The following is an 18,173-nucleotide window of genomic DNA, read 5'->3' as shown; positions in this document are numbered from 1 at the left end:
CACACGCCTCAAAATCCATTCCAATACCTGACCAGCATGAAAAATGTGCAAAAATTTTCATTTTAAGTTTGTCTTACTTCCCTTTATCTAGCTTCCAGCTTTTCTGTTAAATCAAAACGCTGTCTGGCATGAGAGTTTTTCTCTCCTTGTATATATCTATAGACCATGATCAAATCACCTCTTAACTTTCTCTTCACTAGATTGAGCTCTATATTTCAGCATGTTCTCTAGGCCCCATGGTCCTCTACACAGAGCTGTATTACTTTCGCAGTGGCATCTGGCTTTAGGCAAGCCTTTGGAATATTACATGTATATATTTATGTAGAGCTGTTATTTCTTCTGGTTCAGTGCCCTTGCAGAAGCAGATACGGGTGTCAATCTGGGGAATATTTGGAGGGCTGCTGACTTTCTTGTTTAGGACTTTTCTTTCGACAAATATTGCAAGCTTGACAGTTTTCAGAAGGTTTCTAAACTCTTGTTTAAAGCAGATGCCTTGCCATATACAAGCATGCTTGCTTGTTGTGGCTTAGTCCCAGCTGATGTCGTGCATAGCCTCTTGCCTCTGAATTTACAAAGGACTGCTTTCACACAGAAGGTGCTATTGCATTGCGCACCTCTCAGAATAAATTGTGTATGCAACACGTGACATCTCGCTGAAACACCTCAGACATAACATACTGGTTTTTAGTTCCTTCTCTGCTCAGTAGATGAATGAAAGCTGATTTTAATATATACTTATATACAAATCTAATAATCAAATAATTATTAATGTATATATTTTTAGAGACATAAAAAGGCAGTTCTTATTTTACATCTTGTTCATTTTTTCTTAAATCTGTCATAATAACACAAGTTAATAGATAAATATACAATTCCTATTTACTGTCTCCAGAATTTCACTCAAATTTATATCAATGCTTCTTGTTCTAATACTCTCAGTATTTATTTTGTTAGAGGTGAAGGAAGGAAGAAATTGTACTAAAGAGAATATTGTGGAAAGGTATATAGCTAGCTTAGTTAATTAATACCAATTAATAGCTAAATCACAGAGTCACAAAATCACAGAACTGCAGAAGCTAGAAGAGGACCCCAAGAGATCACTGAATCCAACTCCCTGCTAAAGCAGGTTTCCTACAGTAGGTCACATAGGCAGGTGTCCAGATGGGACGTGAATATCTCCATAGAAAGAGACTCACAACCTCTCTGGGCAGCCTATTATTTGCATGGAACTTCCTCCTTTGTTCAAGTTTTAGGCCATTGTTCCCTGTGCTAGTAGTACACAGTGCTGAGGAGAGCCTGGCCTCATCCATTTGCCTCCCACTTCCCTTTAAGTGTTTATAAACATTAATCAGATTCCTCTCTCAGTCTTCTTTTCTCCAGGCTGAACAGAGCCAAGTCTCTCATAAAGAAAATGCTCCAGGCCCTTTATCTTGTGGTCCTTTGCTGGACTCCTCCAGTTCCCTGCTTTTTTTGAACTGGGGAGCCCAGAATTAAACACAGTATTCTAAATGTGGCCTCACCAGGACATAATAGAGGGGGAGGATCACCTCCCTTGACCTGCTGGTCAAATTCTTTTTATTGCACGGTATACAATTCTAGTTTGTTATCTCCAGCACTTTAATCAAATTTATTTCAATACATTATTCTACTACCCTAGATATTTATTTCATTACAGCTTAACTAAAAGTTTTGCTATCAAACAACTCAAGCATAATTTAAAAAAAAAGGATGTTTATTTTCCAATTTAAATATCAAGAATGTCCAATTTATGGGCAATAGAAGGAATCTCTATATTAGAAATACTGTATCAAAAAGACTTCTGAGGCATTTAGTTGAAGAACTTGCTTACACTTCTGCACAGCAGTTGCACCTTAGTCTGGTCAACAAGATAGTGATTGGCTGTTGGGTGTTCCTTTTCAAAAACCACCTCGTCTGTCATATTAGCCAGCATCTCTGCTGAGAACAGTGTTAGATTAGGACTTCAATACTCACAGGGTGGCCGTGTTTTAATCATGCAGGTGGCAAAAAACTCTGTTTCACCTTACAGATATGCAGTGCCTGACTTCAGTGGAGATGCCTCAATTTGCAATACTCTCAGAAGTGGCAATATAACTAAAACCTGCTGCTCCCTCTCACTAATAGCTCCACTGAAGCAAGGCAGTTCATGCTTGCAGGAAAAGACATATGCTGTATGTCTTTAACTGCCTATTTGGTTGGGTGTTTTTCTTTTTTTTATTTCATTGTGCTCAGTATCTGAATTCTGAATTAATTCAGTTCATTCTGATTCTGAATTAATTTAGTTCATTTTTGATTAATACAGCTCAGTTTGAATGTTAGGCTTGAACAAGACAGCTGGAATACAAAGCGTTCATTAAGGCCAGCAGATTACAGATGAAATACTTTGCAGAGCTGGATGGAATTTTGTATTTTCAGCCAAAATTCTCCTAAGATTTACAGGCACACCTAGCTTTACTTTTCCAGGGGGATAGGTTTGGACACCTCAAGTGAAGAACATCACAGGATTTTGCAGACTCTGAAAAAAAGAATGAAGGTACAATGAGTCTTCTCCCTTCCGATAATTCCTGCAAATGAGAAGTGTCTCATTCTTCCTCTTTGCCATTACAATCTCCTAGGAACACGGTGTTATTTATTACAACTTTTAATTTTTTTCAGAATGTTTCCCATTTGCTTCTGAGACAGCAGCAATTTTACTTGACTGGTGCCACACTAAATGACATTTCAGCAATTCCTATTGTGACTGTCTAGAAAGCTCTGAGAATCTCAAAAAGGATTTGGCTGATCAAGAACTCTGCCTCTGGTTTGTCACAAAAATATCTCTAAGCTGTTTTCTACAAGTGTATCCTTACGTGAGTAGTCAGCTTTCCACAGTATTATGTCTGCATCCAGAGCTAAATGTGTATGAAAAATGCTTTGCTGTGTTTGGAATAAAGCAGTCATTAAGCTCCTTTTTGAAGCGCAGTAAAAGAGGCATTAACCTGGGAGAGCTGGAAGGGTTTGATTTTCCTCATTTCTTCTACCATCTTTATTACCTGCTAATTCTCTAATATAAGGTATAAGCATAGGGCAGGTACCAGCAATAGTAAGCTTTGAAGAAGGTTGCTAATAGAAGCCAGTGGCAAAATCCCAATAGCTCTTTTAATGTGCTGGGCACAGCTCATAAAAAAAGGGCAAAAAGCACCATCATTGTCCCAGAGCTCCTCAGGAGAAGAAACGTGACAGCTGGAATCACAATTATCACTGCTCCCTGATCCTGCCAGCGGGCAGTTATTTGCTGTGAAATTGGCAATATCCAAAGTTCAGTCAAATGCAAAGTAAACAGACTGAAACAATGGAGATAAATATTTGCCTTCTAGTCCCTTTGAGCTATACAAGACTTCAGCAAAACTTGTAATGGACTGAAAAACAATTCAGGCTAATAAGACCTCTTCCCCCCAAAACAGAATAAAATACTAAACTCTGAAACTGTTCCTCATTTCCAGCTAGCTTTGAGGACATCAGAGGACATTTCTTTTGACTGTTTATAATTTTATGAAATCAGTGCAGCTATTAACTTTGGACTTAACTGACATTAACCTGATTTCTTTTGTAACACATGGGTCAGAAACAAGTCCTGGAAAAGAAAAAATGGAAGAAGTATGCTTCTTCGTGACAGGTTCGTTATAGTGAAGATCCCTCTGGAAGAAGAGCTGATAGGAAGGTAGAAAGCTGAGCAAACTTTCAATTTATTATTGCATGGTCACACTCCTCGGGTTGTGAAGGAAGAGATTTCTCACAGTGAGGTTCACTCTTTAGTCTTTTCCCACAGAAGTGGAAGATTTACCTTCCCAGTCTATCCCACTCTTACAGTGGCAAGCTAGGACTTTTAGGTTTGTAAATGAACTTTACACAACAGTAAATTTTGATTTAATCATTACTTTCACACATGCACTTTCTAGTGCATGTTTCTAGGAACTGCAAGGGAGGGCAAACTTTCGAACACCTCAGCCAAGTAAGAGGAGATGAGAAGGGCAGCTTCTGATTATGTTTTATCCCAGCATGCAAAGACCACCATGGCAGTGTAGTCTGCAATACATGGCTCCTCCACAGAGCCCATGGCAAATATTCAGGCTGCATGTTGCAGCTAATATATATGTATGCAGTAACGTTTGAAAGTTGCTGAAACTAAAACTGCTGACTGCTTATTAAAGTATCTTTCATTGATTTTGTTTAAAGTTATAAAGAGCTGCTTTTGATTATCTGGCAAATCCGCATTCTAACACTTTAACTTTTCAATATAAGTTTGCAACTCTCAGTGCTGCACAGTTTAAATGAACTTGGGATTTATTAGAGAGTAAAGCTCTCTTGGAAAGGAAAGCTGAAATATTCCATTGCTACTGATTTTTTCTAATGCAATCATTTTATATTCTAGCTTCATTCAAGGTTGAATTCTCATCCAGTTGAATAGAACTGCCCTTGTGGTATTTGTGGATGAATCTATCTCAGGTATCACTATTTCATAACAGCGTTACATGAGTGATGTGTTTGCCCTTCAATAAACAAGTGAATTTTGAAATCCAACTTTGTTTTAGGATATCTCTACTACTTTCAAAAAGAAGCATCTCATTCTCAGATTAGCAGCTTTCAAAAAGACATATATATATTTGGTCTCAAGAATATCTGAAAGACATTGGATCACCTTTTCCTGTAAAGTTCTGCATACTGAGGATGTCAGCAAATTTTTGTGTTCTCTGCAGGAATGTCAGATCTGAGAGGAAAGCAGAGGAAAATGTTTTTTTACTGAAATCATCTTTAGATTTTTTTTTTTTTTCCATAAAAAGGGAGCCCAGTTTAAAAAAAATACAGCAAAAAAACTGAAGTCAAATACTTTCCAACCAGATGTAGTGAATACTTCTCCAATAATCTTTCAGTTTGAATTTGAGGCTATAGAATATACAGGTTTCTGACTGTGTTAAAAAAAAAAAAATAGGCTACTCTCTTTCATAAGGCTTTTAAAGATATTTTATTAAAGAAACATGTCAGAATGAAAAATGGAGGTGCAAAATTTGTAACATAAGTTAGCTTATCCACCTGTGTCTAGAGTTTTTTGAGTTTCTGTGGAGTTTTTCCACTCATTGTCAAATACCTCTTCATCCATATAGCATTTCCAACCTGAGTGTGTTGTGTGAATTACGTGTTTGGGAGCATCAGAATAAGAAATTTATTAAGGAAAAATCCAGTACGGAACTTCTAGACTGTGATAAGAGCTTCTAAACTTGACTACTTGATCTTTTAGGCCACGGGAACAGCTGTGTAGATTTGACATAACCTATCTGAGGATTTACATTTAATACCCCCACATATCTACATTCATAACAGGCCTCTCCCTTTTCGGTGATCTTGGAATCTGGCAGATATGGCAGAATCACACTGAGGACCAAAGAAAAAGATGCTTTGATCATGTGGGATTGCAGAGATTTACAAAAAGGGAATAACCTTCTTGCTCTGAACAATGAAATAGCCAAAAAAGAAAGAGAGACGATGGCTTAGTCAGGCAAGGAACTGAACACTAGTGAATTTTCATCTGCTATTACCTGTTTGACAAGGTGACTCAGGCTAAAGAGCATACTTTGGGAAGATGGATTTGCTGTTTTTCTAAGGAATTTTGAACTGTCACCCTTGGGCACCACATAAACTTATACAAATGGTTTCCAGACACTACCCTTAGAGCATGATATCCATCATGCTAATAGACCATAACCCAGCTTTAACCCAGCCAGGCACAAAATCTTTCCAGATAAGAAAATAAAATCTTTGCCACAGAATTTAGCTATAGGGCATGAACAGCATGTGAGCCCCCAAAATATCTACACTGCACCAGCAAACTTTGTGTGGATTTCTTCCTTTTTTTTTTTTTTTTTCATTTCTCTTTTTTCAGATGGATGCATTTATTTAGCTAGGATGGAAAAAAGACTCCAGGCAACTGTATAATCATTAAAAAAAAAAAGACTTAGGAACATCATATTTGAAAATAAATAATGAATTGGTGTACATTTCCTTGCACATCTTCAAAAAAAAGTACATGTGTAATGGTTAATACATTGACTATATGTTAAAAAAGAAATACTGTTAGCCATAGAAGATACTCATAAGAAAATATGATAAGGGAATAGTATAATGAGTAAGATTTCCTGTTCTCCATCAGAAACATGCCGAGTAGTAACTGGATATATGATTAAACACAGTGTCTTCCGTGTTCTGTATGAACTTGAAAGTAGAATGAGCCTACCAAACCTGCCTTGATTTTTCCAGCCCATTAAGTATCATTTACAGCACAATGTCATTGATGACTTCAGTGATTCAGATTAGGTGACAGACACCTGCAATAGCACTGAACGGTTTTTACAGTGCCTTCAGGGAAAAGCTTTGTGTCTTAAAGTAAAGTCAGTTGCATCAGAGTAGTACCTAAACATTATACATTCCTCTTTATACATACCTGCCTTGTGAATCTGGTTCCTGAAGCACTTCTTGGACTGCAGAATATTCTCAGGCACAAGTTGCTGCATTTATTGAAGCTTGAAACTTATTTTCAAACTTTCTTTTGCCTTCTAACCTTTTTTGCACCCTACAGCATCTCTGTTGTCTCTGGAGAATGCAGGGCTTCCCGTGGGCAGTGCTGCTTTCCCAGAAACATGAAATTGCAATCAGACAGCTAAAATGTAAGAAAGCTGAGGTAGAAAATTCCTGTTTATTTTTCCCACCCTTTTTTAGATTTCCATCTGCCTAGGTTATGTACTTACCTGAAGGCATGTGCATAGACATGTCAGCAGGTACTCCTTGCACAAGGTCTTTCAAAGGAGGCTTTGCAAACCCAGGTCCTTTATGGATATTGATTTTCTATACTCTGCCCACATTTACCCATAGTATCTTTGTCCTAATTCCATATTGACTGGACTGGAATTTCACTTCTATAACCCACTTACTGAAAAAAATGACGGTCGGTATTCAACTTTCCTTAGTACCTCTGGAAAGGAAAGAGGACAAGACCAGTACTATTTTTTGTGGTATAAATAAACCTATTTTCTGGTGAGTAATTACGCCCCATTTATACCCATGCACAAAGAGTCAGAATCTTTTTTTCTATTAAGAACTCTTGTTTCCCAGAAAGGAATAAAAGCAATCCTCTCTGAATATAATAAACGTTTACCTATTGCTACTTTAGGAAGAGGTTTTTTTTTGTTTGTTTGTTTTTTGCTTTTTTTTTTTTTCAGTTAAAATTAGAAATCAGATGTCTGCTGGAATTTAATGTGCTGTATTTTTTGCTGAAAATTTTAATTTGCACCCTGATATCATATTTTTCCTCTCTTTCATTCTCTTCAGGATGGTAAGATTTTATCCTTGCACCTTCCAGAAGTAAGCTAATATAACATATGATCCTTAAATAGAGCCTCTGGATTATTCCTACATAACCTGCATTAATGGTCTCCAGAATGTGAAGTTCTCTTCTGCCAAGATCAGGGGAAGACAGGAATTATTTTAAGCCTGATATAATTCTTTGGTAATAATCTCAGGGATTTAGATTTGTGATCATCAATATGAGCTCTTCACTTAAGGCTGTGTTTTCATGGCGTTTCCTCACACCATTCCCCCTTTCTTGGAAACAGAAAAGTTCACCTACTCTGATGACTAAAAAGAAGTAGGAAAAAAACACCAGAAACATCTAAGGGAAAGCACATAGCAAATGGGATATAGGATCCAAGAATTTTTTCAAGGCTTGCCTTGAACATTTACTTGTGCTTGCCTTTTCAGTAAGAATTTTTCAGGGGAGTATTCAACAGAAAGGATCCTGTGTGACACATTCAAAGTCTGCTAACCAACCTAGATGCTGAAGCGCTGTTTACAAAACTAGCTTTTAGGGATCTCTGCTTTACCAAAGGTCAAAGGGATATAAGTGCTAAAAAAAAACCCAAAAGTTGAGCTTAAGCGACCCTTATGTTGTGTCTAGCAAAGCTTTACCTATTGTTGAGACTGAAGAAAGAAAATAGAAATGACATGAGTGTTTTCTCCTTTTCTTACCATCCCATTTCTCACTGTGATACTTGTACCAATTAAATCATCCTTTCGATAGAAGGCAGCACAGAGAAACAGCTAAAGAACAAAGTCCTGATCAATTTCTGCTGAAAATAAACTGTAACCACCATAGTGAAGCAATGCAATAACAAAGCAGCTGTCCTATTTTTCAGTCCATAACACCCCTGAAGCATAAACTCTCAAGGCAGGTCATCAGCTTTCCCAGTAATATTCCCAAGTCACGCAGGCAGACATTCCAATTTAAGATGGTTACACCTGAAATCCTTTTTGCTTAGCACTTGTTCAGCCACTTGTTAGCTAAAGGGATATCAGTTCCTGTAATAAGTCATGAGAAACTTCCTACAGTTTGAACTCAGCTTTTCTTGGCCTGAATTGAAAACTCCTTTAGACTTTAGGCAGCACTGTAGGAAGATTGGGCAGATGACCATACCTTAAGTGAATCAATTCAGGTATAGAGAACTATGGTCAAGGCCTCCAGAACAAGCTGTGAGGCCACTGATGTGTATCTGCAGATTATAACAACCTCCTGTGAAGGGCTGGCTAATGAACTACAAGCAAGAATAACTGCGGCTGCTAGAACTATGGGCAGCAGATTTCCATTCTATTGCTTACCCATGGAAGCAGCCATTCTCAGTTTGGCCCAATAAGCAGCACAACAAGACTGTAACAAAATAAGAACAGATTCTTCAGTCTTCTTCATCCCATCCAGGCTGTCCTTTTTTAAAAATTTTATTTATTTATTTTTCCCAGTTAAATTTGTTTGTTGACAGAATGGATGGTATGGATGGATGGATGGTGAGAATGGCTTTGCACTGATTTGACTTTGTTATGAAGACTGCAAGGTAAACTGCATCTAAATAGGTTGTTGTGTGCATACGCTTGGTGTCAGGAGAGGAGAGACATGGCCCTGACAGTCAGCCTGCTCAACAAAGCAGCGTGGAGGTCCTGCAACATGTCTACAGTGTCTGTGAGAATTGATTGATTCAGCATCTCATGCAGTACACAAGTTCATTAGTGTCTGGCAGTAAATAATGCAGAACCCTCCAAGAACATTTTTATAGAAGGAAGTGTTTGCTTCTGTGAAGTAGAAAGAAAGGAGTCATAGAAGGGAAGATCACATATAGTTAGGTGTAGACCGAGTTATTAATTTCACTATTTATACTGTGTGACATATATTCCAAATATCTTTCTAGCTCTTTGTTTAGTAACAAAACCTATAAATACACATGGTAATTAGGTTGATAAACTTCTAAATACTTTTTTCAATTTTGTTTGTTTTACTAATGGAGCTAATCTCTATATCTTTCTGGAATAGTAGACAACATTTCAAAGACCTTACTGAACTTCCTAAACAACAGATTTATTTTTCAGACATCATTTGTTCAATAAAGCATCTGAGCAAATTATATGCAGAGTACTACAGAGAAGTTGTACTGACTACTCTGTACTTTTTATTTCAACTCAGTGTATACACAAGTATAAAGAAGATCATGCAACTGAGATGACTGAAAAAGAAACCCAGTACAAATAGTACTGTACTATTGGTAGGATGCTTGATGTATCAACACAATAGAATTGACCCAATTTCAGTGTGAGTAATTTATTTCTCCAAGGTATAAAAATAATTCATCAAATCCTGTTTAAGATTTTTGCATACATAATATTACTGTATGCTGCAACAGTGTTTCCACTTAACTAGAAAATTTAGTTATTATTTTATGTATGAGCAACAAGGAGTTAATTAAAAGTTTAAATCTGTTCTAGATTTGCCAGTTATGAAACACAGAATTGAAATAATTATCTATGAATAATTAAAATCTTATATTCAAGCCATTCTAATTATTCCTTTATTTCCTCTAGATTCTCCTAAGAACAAGATCTAAGCTTTGCTTCTGATGTAGCTGCAGTTGTGCACCAGGATAAGTTCTCCAGGTTCTGAAATTCCAAAAAACAAAAGTAAAGAAATATATGGAAAACTGTGTTCTGTTACTTCTATTTCAGTAATGCATAATTGTTACAATATCTTATACATCTTTGGTTGATCCACCATCATGTCTTGCTTTACTGTTCTGTATTTTATAACTACTAAAAGCATAATTCAAGAAATTAACTCAAATTACCTGCTAGAAGAAATATTTTAGTTCTAATTTCAATTCAAGCTGATGCAGTGAGGAAAGAATGTCATTAACTTAGTGTCTGTGCTGTAATGGAGATAAATCTCTGTATTGAGCTGAAGAAATTTTGAAAAGATCAGCAGTGGTAATAGGATTGAATTCCATTGTGTTTTCAACCAGCTTCATCACTTTATAGCCCAGTATATTTAGTGACACAGATTTCTGGCTAGGACCATGCTTCTACATAGTTGAGCCAGAAATCATTCAGAATTACATTTTGCCCAGACTTTGCTGCATATGAGAAACAAAATTACTTCTGTTACAATATTTCTTATCTCATCTACCATCAATTTTCTGTCTTGTCAAGTTGCTTTGTTTGTGCAGTATTCATTCTGAACCCATGCAGTTCAGGTGTTGGACTGGAAGCTGGCCCTTGGAAGCACTATTCTTTGTTTTGCTGCTAATTCACTTGTGTGACCTTTGGTGAGTTCAAAAATCCAATTTTGCCTTGGTTTACTAATCTCTAAAACTGCTGTAATAAATAGATGCTGTGTTTTGTTTAGCTATATTTCAAGATACATTGACCCAATAATCAACAATTTACTAATAATAAATCCTAATGTTCAGTTGCTGTTACAAGAAGTCAGCTGGGTCACTCAGTGCAGTCCTTATTACAATCATATAGGCACCTTTGCTCACATTTCATTCAAGGGCCAGAAGTATCTGCAGAGATGTTTTCAAGTTAGCAGCAAGCCTGACATATGTGCATTTCATGAAATCGTGGGTTAAATTCTTAATGACTTCAAATAAACCTTTTATCCTTTCAAGTGCCAATCAGGATATATTCATTTGCAAATACAGTCTAATTGTTTAACCTTATTCTAAACCTTTGGGACCCAATTATCCTTCTGCTTGTAGGAGTGAAACCTAATTATCTTTTTTCAAAAATAAGATTAGGCAATTCTTGTAATTTATGCCACAGATTTAATTTTATAACAGATCTTTAACTGGCATGGTTGTACTGAACCAACAGTATGCTGATTCACACATACACATATTGAAGTCTTTGCTAGTATTTTTCCCTAGCAATACTATTGATAGTGGCTCCTTTAGTATTACTGATCTGAATTTCAAAACAATGAGCCCATTTAGTTTCCACAGATTGTAATGGAGTTTGCCAAATTATGTTGATATAAGTCACTGTGTTCCTGTTGTGATCCTCTGCATAATGGGTTGCTTATCATAGAACCATAGAATGGCTTGGATTGGAAGAGACATTAATGAATATTTAGTTCCACCCCCCTTGCCATGATCAGGGACACATTCCACTAGACGAGGTTTCTCAAGGCCCCATCCAATCTGGCCTTGAGCATTTCCAGGGATGAGGCATTCACAGCTTCCAGGAGCAATCTGTGCCAGTGATCATCACAATTTTTTCATCACCACAATCATCACAATTTTTTTCCCAATATCTACATCTTGTTTTATAATGCTCCCTGGCTCCCTCCCCATCTTTCCAGTAGATCCCCTTGAAATATTTGTATACAGATTGCATACAGTTGCTAAACAAATATGAATAAACTCACCATAAAAAATGAATGTATGTCAGCCAGGTAGTTATTGGTCAGGCAGGAAAGTATTAACTTCTATTGCTTCTTGGTTGCAGTTCCCTAATTTTCTACATTTTTCTAAAATTTTTAGGTCGTTATCTTTTGAGTTTTTGAGTTGCTTGTCATTCCCATCTCAGCAATTTCCTTTGTATATTAAAATTTCTTATCCTGTGTGATTTTAACTCATGTACTTTCTGTTTTAACAACTACAGAACCAAAGTCACTCAGACATGCTACAGAAAGCTAGACTTTGGGTCACACATAGATATTGGTTACAACACATTTCCTCTCTGTTCTCAATCCTGTTTTTTCATTTTTTGCTCCTTACCTGCAGGTCCCATATTCTAGTCTCTTTTCATCCCAGTAACTGTCACCAGTGCTAACTAAGAGAGAAGAAAGATTTCCCAGATATTCAGAACATTCCTGTTTATTGACCACGTATCACTTCCACCTTCTTCACAGGAATTGTTATAACATGCTGAAATTTGGGATATAAGCACATTTGTGAAAAGCTGCTACTGAATTAGTGTTTTGCCTCTTCATGCACACAGACATCTTTCTGTGTAAGCATAAACTTTACAGCTGTTCATACTGAATTTCTTTGGTTTTTGTTTTTTGGCTTTTTATACATTTCTCTGTTATGGCAAGCTTTATATTCTTATCCTGCTTTTTAAAGCTTTTGCAGCCCTTTAACATGTGCCTCATGCACACTAAATACATTTCCTCAGTACTCTGTCATCTCTAACGAAAATATTGAATCGCTTCATACTCATGACAATCTCCATAAAGCCACACTTGATGCAATCTTCCATTCTGATATATTGTTGATTCCCATACTTCACATATATTTATTTATGAATATATACACCCTCCTTGGTGTATATATGGAGAAGGTCCATGAAAATCAAGTTTTGTAGTTATGTTTCTGAAAGTGCATTACTTGACAGTAATAAAAGCCTCATCTGTTCAAAGCTTCATCTGTTCATGCCCTATTCAACACCCCTGCTAACATTTCACAGGTAACAGACATATTTTACATGATTTGGCATACACAGTGATATCCTGTCTATTTTGACACTTCTCTTTTTTCATTTTCATTTTCTATTTCATTTTCATATTCTTATGTGTTGATTAATTGACTGTTTTAGAATTTTCCCAGAAACTGAAGTTAAGCTGATTCGACTACTTCTTTATGTCCGAATTTATTCTTAAGAATAAGCACTCTATCTGCCTTTTTCAGTTCTTTCCTATCACACCCTTAAAGACAGGATTTAAACATTCTCTGATTATTTCAGCCAGTTATCATATTATCCTACGCTGCTTTCACAAATGCCAAAAGCAGACCTACAGAACACTCCCTATATGAAAATCCTTTATCCTAGCACCCACTCCCTCATTTTAGAACACATGCCCTGAATACATACTTCCTCTTTATTTCAAGTCAGATATTAGCAGTTCCAGTAACACTCCTAATTAAATCAGAGTTTTCCATCTTGGGCAATGTACAATAAGCAAAAATAAAGCCTCATTATAGCAGTTAATTCATTTAACATAGCTCCTAAGATATTACTTCTATGGATTGTCTGCAGTTTTCTACACATGAAGTCATTCATTTGAATTCAGATCCTAATTTGAGGCTAGCAAGAGTCACCAAGTTACTTCACTCAATATGAGAATCGAGATTCTTACGTAACATTTTAATACCAGTTAAAGACCAGAAAGAAACTAAATGTTTAAGGCAGCCTGTTCTGATATGAGCACTTAAAAATACTCTCAGTGTCAGATTTTATAAAAATGGCCAAAAAAAAAAAAAAAAAAAAAAAGTAGACAAAAAAGCAGAATTGGAAACTCAGTGGTAAACATTCAGATAAGTTTGTTTCCTTCTTCTCTAAAGTCATTCTAAAAAGGTCACTGTGATAAAAATAGAGCTGCTTTCTTTTACAGGGATTTTGCTTGAGAGCTCAATTTATTCAGAAATCAAGACAGATTGATGCTGTTCCCTGGGAATGCAGATAGGCACATTTTAGACAATAAACCAGGAGCCCTTATCTGCTGAATTTTGTCTTTTCAATGTATCTATCCTTTGCTAATTTTAGGTCTGCATCCTCTATATCCTGCCGTGTTTTATTTTTTCTCCCATTCAGCTCTGATTTCCCATTACAGCATGTCCTTTTAGCACATATTTTGTACTTATGACGCATCTGTTCTCATTTTGCTCCTGCAAGTGCCTGAACGATAGCTAAATGCATCTGTAAGGACAAGAGCTGAACAGGTGCAAAACAAGACCACAAGTAATGAAAGGAGAGGAAGAAATCAGAGAATAATTTTTGCTCTGTCAGAATTTGCCTAATATATGTATAGCTATTACACAGGCAATATGAATGTTTCATTTTTTTTTTCAGTTCCTTTTTTTTTTTTTTTTTTTCCTTAAATAAAAGCATGTTTTGGAGTTAATTGTGAGAAAATTTGGTAGAAAATATTCATTCTCTATTGCTGATTTGGCTAGCATAGCTTCAGGTATTTATAGGAGAGACAGCTTTTCAGGGTTAGTCATAGAAAATGTACAAAAAAGTATGACTATGCTTATATTACTTAGACAAAATAGTTTTATTTTATGCTTACTTTTTCACTATCCAGATCAGTTTTGCATGTCATCTTTCAAACAAACAAACAAACAAAGAAAAAACACAACAAAACAGCTAAGCAGCTTTTGCAAAGATATTTATTTCACACATGCCGTGAATGAAAATGTTCTTTCTTGTTCTAATCTCACTGATAAGACTGGATAATGTGCTACATTCCTTGTATGTTGTTTAGCAACATAAAGTGTAAGTTGACTACCATTCTCTACCCAATGTGATGGCTTTAAAATATCCCTGCATTCAGCTTTGAGGACAGCAGGATAGTGTCTCCAAGACCTTAGCAAATTTATTTGAGTACAGGCCAAAAAACACCTCTTATTTTGTTCAGTTGCCAAATGATTGGAGAGAGTGAAGAGTGGGAGTCAGTTCAAATAGACATAATCGGACTATTTCTTGCTGAAAAGAAGCATCCAGAAAAAAAAAAACAAACACACTGAGTAGAACAAAATTTGATTCAAAATACTCAATTTCATGCAATCCTTGCAGGAAGCAAGGGTAACCATAGGATCAACTTACAAAATACAGAATAAGATTAATGCTTTTCTGTTTTGTAACCCCATTAGACACCTGACATGCATAAGAGAGAGACAATTTCGTTCTCTGCCAGAGATAAGTTCACATCATTCATTTCATGGAATCATGCCTGCTATTGTGCTATGTAGCATATGCTGTCCAGTCTTCTCTATGAACAGCCCACCAAAATTTGCTAAGGCTGATTGGTGGCTGTTGCTGGTTGGCTTTCTTCTGCTGGATGATCCAGCAACTCCTGCAACAGAGCTTCTCTGCAGCTAGAAATTCCATAGATCTGTTTGATCTGCTCCTGAAAGGTTGGTCATGCTGCATAGAGATTTTTCTATAAAACAGCCAACATTTGCAATTACACCTGGGGCAATTAGAGAAGAAACTGGTTTCTTCATACCATCATCTAAAATTGAAACAAAATACCCAGAGGCAGACTGAGCTCAGTTGCTCTGTGTCATCTAAGAGAAGACAGAGAAGCAGATTTTCTTTCCCCTCACATCTGAAATAATAAAGTCCTTTCTGACATGAAAAATTTCTAATATCTGGTGGAACCAGAATAGGCCTGGGCTTCTTTAAGCTCCGCTGGAAATCGTAGCCTGAGGAGCAAAGCTCCTCCCAACTCCTCCCTGCTTTTCTCCTTGTGCTTTGTTCGTGAAACTGTTCCTACAGGGAAATGACCCGCCTCAGGGATCGCTGTTCCAGAGTCATCACACTGAGATACATGAGCGCAGAGCAAAGCTCTTTATTTTAAACGACATTAGGTTAGAAGGTTTCTGTGTACTCCAAGCTCTTTTGCCCTTTTGTTAGTGTACGAAAGAACTAGGGGGAAAAATAGTACACGTAGTAATGCTTCTGGAAAGATAGAGTTTTTATTAAGACTCTATCCTGAGTTAAGTGGCTCTTTTTTTTTGACAACAGTCACACTGCTGCTCTCTGAAGGGCAAGAAGCTGAACTTTCAGGGAGCCAATTAGGAAATGCTTCAAAAAGAAGCCCAGTGACAGCATCAATCTGAGAGATTAACTACAGTAAAGATCCTCAAAGCCTTGGCTGCCAAGTATGTATTTTCAGCATTGTTATGATCTTACTTTTGCATTACTTAAAAACTGCCTTTACAAAAGGACAAGCAGCAGGACAACTCCAGGTTTTCAAACTTATTTCTTTGCCAGGTCCCAGAGTTTTGCACGTGAAGAGTGTCACAGCAAACATCTTACCAACAAAGATTTACTTCTTCTGAGAAAAAGTTTTTCTTAATGAAAAACACTCTTCATGTATATACTCTTCATGTGTATAAGACAAAGCAAGCCTGAAATGTGTTTTATGCTTTATGCATTTGCAGTCCTCTGCTTTTCAGAGTTAGAAAGGGTTGATGTTTCTCCTGGGTCATGGCTGAATACCTAACTGCACAGACACTGAATTTTGGCTTATCTGAGAGTAATAAACTAAACAGTGACAATAAGAATTAACTATGGTGATAGAAATTTTATTTGATTCTCTAGTATAAAGGAAAACATTAGTGAAAAAAGAATAATAATTAACTTTCCCTGGTCACACACAGAAGCTCATAAAATAACAACCAAACTTCATAATATAAAATGTATTTCATATCTATTTTCTTACTGTAAAGACAAAGAAACGATTGTGACATTCTTGCTCCAGCCAAACTGGGTTGTAATCTTTCTGCTCTCATTAGGATATAGGGAAAGAAGAGTGCATAAAAAATTATAATAATGTTTTTAGAAATCAAGTATAATAATTTTCCTTTGTCAAATTGATTGTAATTTGGAAAAACATAAGACTGAATGGCTCTGTATGGGAACTTCTGAATCACGGCCTGAACCTCTGATTGACCACCTGAGGCAAGCAATGTGTCAGCCCTGGGAGCACAGGTAAAGATAGTTCTCCTGTGCTACTGGAAGGGGTGCAGCCTGGCTCCACCTCTCCTAGACCCCATTTAAGAGCTGACTACCACTGGGAAGAATCTCTTTTTGAGATCACTCCTCTTGAAGTCTTCTCAGTGAGCCTAGGATAAGAGTAAGCTTTCCATCCATTTTCTTTAGTGTGATAACCTGTTTAGCCTAACTTTCCTGTAAATTTCTTAACTATAACGTTTTTATAGTCATTGATTACGCAGGCTCATAGAATGGTTTGGGTTGGAAGGGATCTTTAAGATCACCTAGTTCCAGCTCTGTGCTATAGACAGGGACACTTCCCTCTAGACTCAGTTGCTCAAAGCCCCATCCAGCCTGGCTTTGAATGCTTCCAGGAAGGGGGCATCCACAACCTCACTGGGCAACCTGTTCCAGTGGCTCACCATCCTCACAGTAAAGAATTTATTTCCAATATCTAATTTAAACGTATCCTTTTCCAGTTTGAAGCCATTTCCCCTTGTCCTTTCACTACCTGCCCTTATAAAAAGTCCTACCCCAGCTTTTGTGGGGATGACTTATCATGTTAGGGAATGAATGTACACGTTTTCTACAATATTTTTGTTTATGATCAGTAATATCTGTTTATCAATGCACTTTAAATGCAGTGCCTCCTCACACATTTTGTTGCAGCTCTTGCACAAGGGTGAACTTCACCTAGCAGCTTCACTGGATAATGTCATTAGAATTCTTTAATCAGCAAAGCTCTCACCTGTGTGCTCATTAAAAATACCCAGCAGTGTCTGATCATGCAAGCTCTGACCCTGAGGTGTTGTTTTTGGAACAGAAAGGCAACAGTAGCCCTCCACATTCCAATGAATATGACTGCTACAAAAAAGCTGAATGCTAAAAAGAGTGGAACAATTTTTATTAAAGTAAATATTTTCTTACTCATTTTTATCAAGCACTAATACTCCTGGGCTGTGTTCACAGAAATCCTGTTGTTCAGACCTGGTTCATTTAAACTTATTCTTGATTAATGTACTGTTTTGTATTCACTGGTGAAACATGGTGTTCTCCCATTTGGATAAATTAAATCAGATATTATTATCTATTTTTCTACACTTTTCCTTTGCTTATTATTCTGTCATATTTTGCAACAGTATGCACATTTCAAAGTATACTTCTATGTAATCTTCTGTCTACAAATTAAAATGATTACACATCTTTTACATGACACGCTCTGAGGGACAGAGAAATTAAGATCAAATTTTCAATTTTCATACTATTTTTATCACAGTTCTTTCAGAAACGCTGACTTTCCTAGTATT

The sequence above is a fragment of the Meleagris gallopavo genome, chromosome 3 (assembly GCF_905368555.1).
Source record: "Meleagris gallopavo chromosome 3, MGAL_WU_HG_1.1, whole genome shotgun sequence".
NCBI classification, from domain to species: Eukaryota; Metazoa; Chordata; class Aves; order Galliformes; family Phasianidae; genus Meleagris; species Meleagris gallopavo.
This window is presented reverse-complemented; position numbering follows the sequence as displayed.